The sequence below is a fragment of the Octodon degus genome, unplaced genomic scaffold (assembly GCF_000260255.1).
Source record: "Octodon degus isolate 3935 unplaced genomic scaffold, OctDeg1.0 scaffold00011, whole genome shotgun sequence".
Lineage (NCBI taxonomy): Eukaryota > Metazoa > Chordata > Mammalia > Rodentia > Octodontidae > Octodon > Octodon degus.
Genome location: NW_004524587.1, coordinates 20,347,909 through 20,353,824, shown reverse-complemented (window position 1 = coordinate 20,353,824; position 5,916 = coordinate 20,347,909). Strand labels below are relative to the sequence as shown.

Here is a 5,916-nt window from a genome sequence, read left to right as displayed (position 1 = left end):
TTCAGTAGTGTTGCACATAAGTGAGTAATGGTGGGGAAAGGGGTCGGAGGAGATGCAAGATTTGAAGAAATAGATGAGGAATCTAATCATGTTCAAATAGCATTCAGGGAAGCCTTTTTATGCTAGAAACAGGGTCTTGCTATGTAGTTCAGACTGTCCTTGAACTCACTATGTGACGCTGGCTGGCTGCAAACTCTTGGAAGTTCTCCTACCTCAGCCTCCCACATCCTGGGATGGTTACATGCATGCACCATGTTCAGCAAGAGGAGCTTTTACTCTATTCATTCCCATGATTCCTTTGAGACAGCAGTACTAAGTTATTCAGAAAAACATAAAGTATTTCTTTCACTTCATATATGTATTTTTTAACCTTTTCCTTTTCTTTATTTCTTTTCTTTTCTTTCTTTTTGGACAGGTTTTCACTGTGTTCTCCACACAGTCCTTAAATTTGTGAGCTCCATTACAATTGCTTTCTCACTGCTGGGTACAATACCCAGAATCCACCATTTAAAGAAGGAAACATTTCTTTTGATTCACAATTTCAGGCCACTGTTGGATGATTCCAACGGAGAAACAGGATGGCTTAAGAGAACGGTGGAGGTCAAGGTGCTGAGCCAGGGCATCCAGGAATCAGAGCATGAAAGTTGGAGACAGAAAGGAAGACATGAACTCCAGGTCAGGTCCTCACGCAAAGCAGCTCCAGTAAAACTGTCACCGGCTGCACCCATGCGGGAATGAATCTACTAATGAGGACAGTGCCCCAAGATGGAGGTATGCTTCGCAGGATCTACCTCAGGACATTTGAGCTTTAGGAACAACATTCTCAGTCCAAACCACAACACATTAAAACTCTTCTCCTGCTTCAGTTTTTCTGAAGAACTGGGACTACATGCACATGCTGTGCAATTGACTGATTGATCGATTGATTGACTTTACCTATGCGAAGCCTACATTTATGGAAGAACCAAGGGCTCTGCTGAGCCAAATAGAAAATATTACATTTCAAATAGACAGATGGCTTAGGATACAACTACATCTAAGGGATTATTTATGTTAATTTATGCATTAGTCTTTTCCAAGGATACACTGAAAATATGAGCGTATTTTACACAAGCTAAAATTAGATTCTGGAAAGTAAAGGCAGGGCCAGATAAGGTAAAAGAAAGAAAACTCATGAATATGCCTGTTTGAAATGAATACATTCTCAGTCTCAAAGCCTAAGGAAGCATTGCTTTTATTATTTCCTTAAAAGATGAGCAGGTACAATGTGACCACGTTGCCTGACAAGAGCACTCTTTCATTTTCTTTTTCTGTCTTTCTAAATAATAATTTTATTGGCACATTTTAGATATTCATAACGGTCACATTCATCACTGGGAATTCACACTTGCACATGATGCGTATTCAATTTTTTGCTTCCCATTCCCCATTCTCTCCTTTCTACCACTCTCCTCATTTACAAAAGCTTAGTTTCCACTGTTTCTTTCTTGTCTCTATTCATCTTCCTTCATTCGCCTCTCCTCCGTCCTAGGTCCCTTTCTCATTTGAGCAGTTTCTTGCTATTTCACAAGATATCTTATATGTTTTAGTCCTTATTTACATTTCTTTTTGGTTTGCTTTTACAACAGAAAAACCATGTAATAGTTGAACATGTGCTTCTGATTTATTTCATTGAAGAATATGCTCTCAAGGTGCATCCACTCACCCAGAAATGTCTCCACCTATCCTTCTTTAAGGCAGAACAGTACTGCACTGTATAAAAAAATCCACATCCTTTTTCATCCATAAGTCAGTTAATGCACATTTGGGCTCTTTCTGAGATTTAGCTGCTACATACTGTGCTGCAGTAGACATGGATTTGTGTATATCGTTTTGATATGATGTTTTTAAATCTTTAAGAAAGATACCAAGGAGATGAAGAGCTGAATCAAATGAAACCTCTAGCTCTAGCTATTTGAGGAATCTGCACAGTGAATTCCACAGTGGTTGTATCATATATACTACCACCACCAGTGGAAAGGATTCCTCTTCCCCATAGTCCCTCCAGCATTTGTTATTCCATGATGCCTTGATGATATCCGTGCTATCTGGGGTGAGGTAGAATCTCAGTGCTGTTTTAATTTTTTTAATTTTTTGAAGACAAATATGTACATTTATTTCCATTAATTATAAGTGCAGTGCTTGGGCCGGGGAGATGGCTCAGTAGAATAAGCACTTGCCTGGCAAGCGTAAGGGCCTAAATTCAATCCCGGGTTTCACCAAAAAGAATAGATAGATAGATAGATAGATAGATAGATAGATAGATAGATAGATAAATGCAGGGCTAATCATATTATGTCTTTATAAAACACATTCTCAATTGCTGTGAAAAACAACCAAACAAACAAGAAAATGGACAACTGGAAAAAATACAGCTAAACATATATATTTTCCCCTTTAAATGATGCGCTGCATAGCATTTTCCCTGGAACACAACTCAGAGATAACATTAGATCTTTTGCTTCAATCACAGGCATGTGGCACTTGGACAGTCATCTCTGTGGGAAGCAGTAGCAGGTGTGAGAGGGTACAATAATTATTGAACAAGGCAAAATTCCCCAGAGAGAAGAATGGGAGTTAGGAGTCACAACATTGAGGCGGACCACCAAATCAATGCCACGTGGCAGGAACAAATACATAAAGATCAGGAAAGTATGGAGAGCATTCCGAGCACGACTTAGCTCTACGTTTTTCTGGTGTTCAGAAATATCTCAGCATATTTGATGATATAAAACAGCACTTCATGTTATGAGCTCATGAAGCCTTTATTATAAATTGTTATATTGTAGGTTGAAAAACGAACTTGAGTTGTTGATCTGAAGTAGAAGGACAGAAGAACTGTGTGCTTTTTCATGTAAAATGCAGTGTTCCTGTCTGCTAAATTCTTAGGCACTGAACATGGTTACTAAAACAAATACTGTGTGAAGCAGCTCAAGTTGCCTGTGCACCAGGCAGGAGGCATCACCTGGGAATCTGAGTCAGTGTGGCAACTTCTCCCAGATCCGTGCTTTATCCTTGGTGATTTGTAGAGGACCACCTGAACAACTCTCCTTGAAAGAAGAGCGACTGTCTCCATTTTGATTGAGCTTGACCCTATTTCCTCATATTGTTCTGTACAGAGCTGGCTAGGACATCTGTTTATCTTCAATTGGCCTTAAGCAACATGTATTCATCTAGCTAAGGTGCTGGAGATAGTATTTGAAGTCTTTGAAGTCTTGAAGGCATGAGTGTTTCCCTGGTAAATCTGTTGTTTTTTAATGTGAGCCGGTTGGAGACAGGAAGGTAGAGCTAATGTTCCACACCACCAGCTGAGATAGAGCTTTGAGATGGAGGCTAAGACTTCCTGGTGCTTGAAAGACTACATCAAAGCTGAAGAACCAGACCCCCCCAAAACATTAGATGCTATCTCTATGACATAATAATATAATGCAGATTACTCTCTCTGCATATCGTCTCTGCATATGGCAGAGGTAAATGTAGGTCACCCACCTAGCTCAGCTCACAATGGTCACCTAATTCCCACAATTCTCAGTCCATCCTCCTCAAGCCACTCCCCCACTGAATAAAAACCAGGTGAGGCCCTGGGTCACTCTCTTGGCTCCAGGAAGCCATCTTCATGGCTGAACTTAGAGCTCCTTGACTGCCTGATGATTGAAAATATATTTTAGTGTCTTTATTTTTGCCATGGGTTGCATTGTAAGTGATAGATTGAAATCAACTTGATAGGATTCCAATAACGTAACTTTGGGATTACAAATATTGGCTTCTTGGACTGTGACGAGGATCTGGAAGAGACTCCTACAGTGATTCTGTCACCAAATGACTTTTATATCCTTTTGTGCAGGCTTTGCAAACACTAAGCACAGTGTTTAATGAATGTTAGAATGTGTTATACTTTTTTATAAATAAATGATAAAAGCAACTACAGTAAATCTGAAGAATGACATTGCTGAGTGCAGTTCTTTTATTTTTTTCAGATAAATGATTGACTTTTTCTAAAATCTAATCAAATAGTACACACCTTAAATAGGAGACAAGACAAACATGAGCGCTTACAAAGTTTTCCAAGTTGGAAATACTTGTTGCAGATTGCAGCATCATCCACAGTATCTCCTCCATCTGGGAGACAGTCAGTTACAGGCCATAGGGAAAGTGCAAATTTGGGGCTGTCACTGATTTGAAGTGTCCTAGGTAGGACTTTAATATCATAAAGTAAGATGTCAGTAATTGTAGATAATGAGGAAAGACTCTTGATCTGCCACTTCTGGGTTATTAGTGTATCCCATAGAGAGGCTGCAGGAGAGGGAAAAACCACTACATTTTTCAACCCAGAAGGTAGGAAGGGACAAAAGCAACAGTAAGCAGTAAGCACACTGAAAGGTCATACTACCATAGGTCACCAGTGGGTGACCCACTGGGGTGCCAGAAGGAATTCTCTGGATTGGAAAATTCTTTTTTGGATGGGGGGGGGGCAGAACTGGGGATTAAACTCAGGCCCTTGCGCTTGCCAGGGAGGTGCTTATTCCACTGAGCCATCTCCCCCGCCCAAGAAAGAATTCTTTGGAAGTATAAAAGACCCAAGTACCAGAAACTGACCCTCTAAATGGCTCAAAGGAGTCAAAGTAGATAAGTGGATACAGGCTGAGGACAAGAGCAGGGGTCAAGAGCTAGGAAAAAGAACATTGATGTCTGAGCACATCCAGTCTACCAAACCCATGTCTTGACAAATGTAAGATCAGTATCCTGACTGGAATCTAGCTGTCTATTACAAAAATCAGTTCTCTGAGCTTTTTCTTTGGCAACTCAGCCAATTCCATGTCAAACGTGAGTGGTTCTGCAGCAGTGGACTCATCACTTAGGTCATAATACTTCCCCCAGATACCAGTGGGCCAAAGCCTTTTCAACCTCAATCCTCCTGTGAGGGTGGAATGTCAACATTCTGTCCAATAAAGACTGGGGCTCTAGGGTTAGCACTTGAGAATAGCTTGTTCCATTTCACCTTATTATTATGTGGAAGAGAAAACAATTAATTCCTAGCTTTAAATTTATTATACAATTCAAGTCTTCTTGGGATGGGGATCCAAGAATGCCTAGAACATGATTCAGCTGGTCAGGATACTGCTTTCCAAAGATACTGGGTCTGTTGGACAGTGTCTCTGTCGGAATGAAGCCTGTTGAACAAATACCAATGGGCTTGGTGTAGCCCTTGGGAATCCGTGTTATTTCTGGAGCTCTATTCCAATGCTTGGCCGCATCATCTATCAGGAACCCTGTACGATCATGATCTGTATATGCAATGCTGCTCAGGTCAAAGGCTCACAGCATGATGGTGCCAGAATCTTTGCTTTGAAAGCTATACTTCTTCAGGGTCCTTGATGGCCCTGATCTTATCAAAGTTCCAGGATTCACTGCTGGTGGGATCAGCTCCCCATTAACACTAGATTTCCATTTCTCCAACCTTCTACTAGTTTTCCACTAAGTCCGAGAATGATGGTATTTCCAAAGATTTCCCCTACTCTCCTCCCTTTTAGTATAGTCAAATCTACTCCTGAATTAAAAATAAAAACATAAAACTTTCATGCGTCGAAGATGTAAGTTTCCTTGAGATCACAGATCCTTGAATGGCAGGTTGGAAAACCTGAGGTCATGGTGCAGATAGTTAGCTGAGTGGATATATTTTAACACTTTGAAGTATTGATAAAGAAAATAGAAGGGATGGCCAAATAGCTCTGGGCCAGCCAAATAGCTCAACGGATTAAAGTGCCTGCAAGCAGGTACAGTGGCCAGGGGTTCCATCCCCGGGCCCCTCCCTCAGGGTGTGCTGAGATGACAATGGAGACTGGTCACAGTGGTGCATGCCTGTAATCCCAGCTCTTG

At 40.9% G+C, this 5,916-nt stretch overlaps 1 pseudogene; it reads right to left on the bottom strand.

The window, feature by feature from the left end:
* Positions 1-1,493: 1,493 nt before the first annotated feature.
* LOC101560664 overlaps positions 1,494-5,916 on the bottom strand; it is a 14,524-nt pseudogene continuing 10,101 nt past the window's right edge.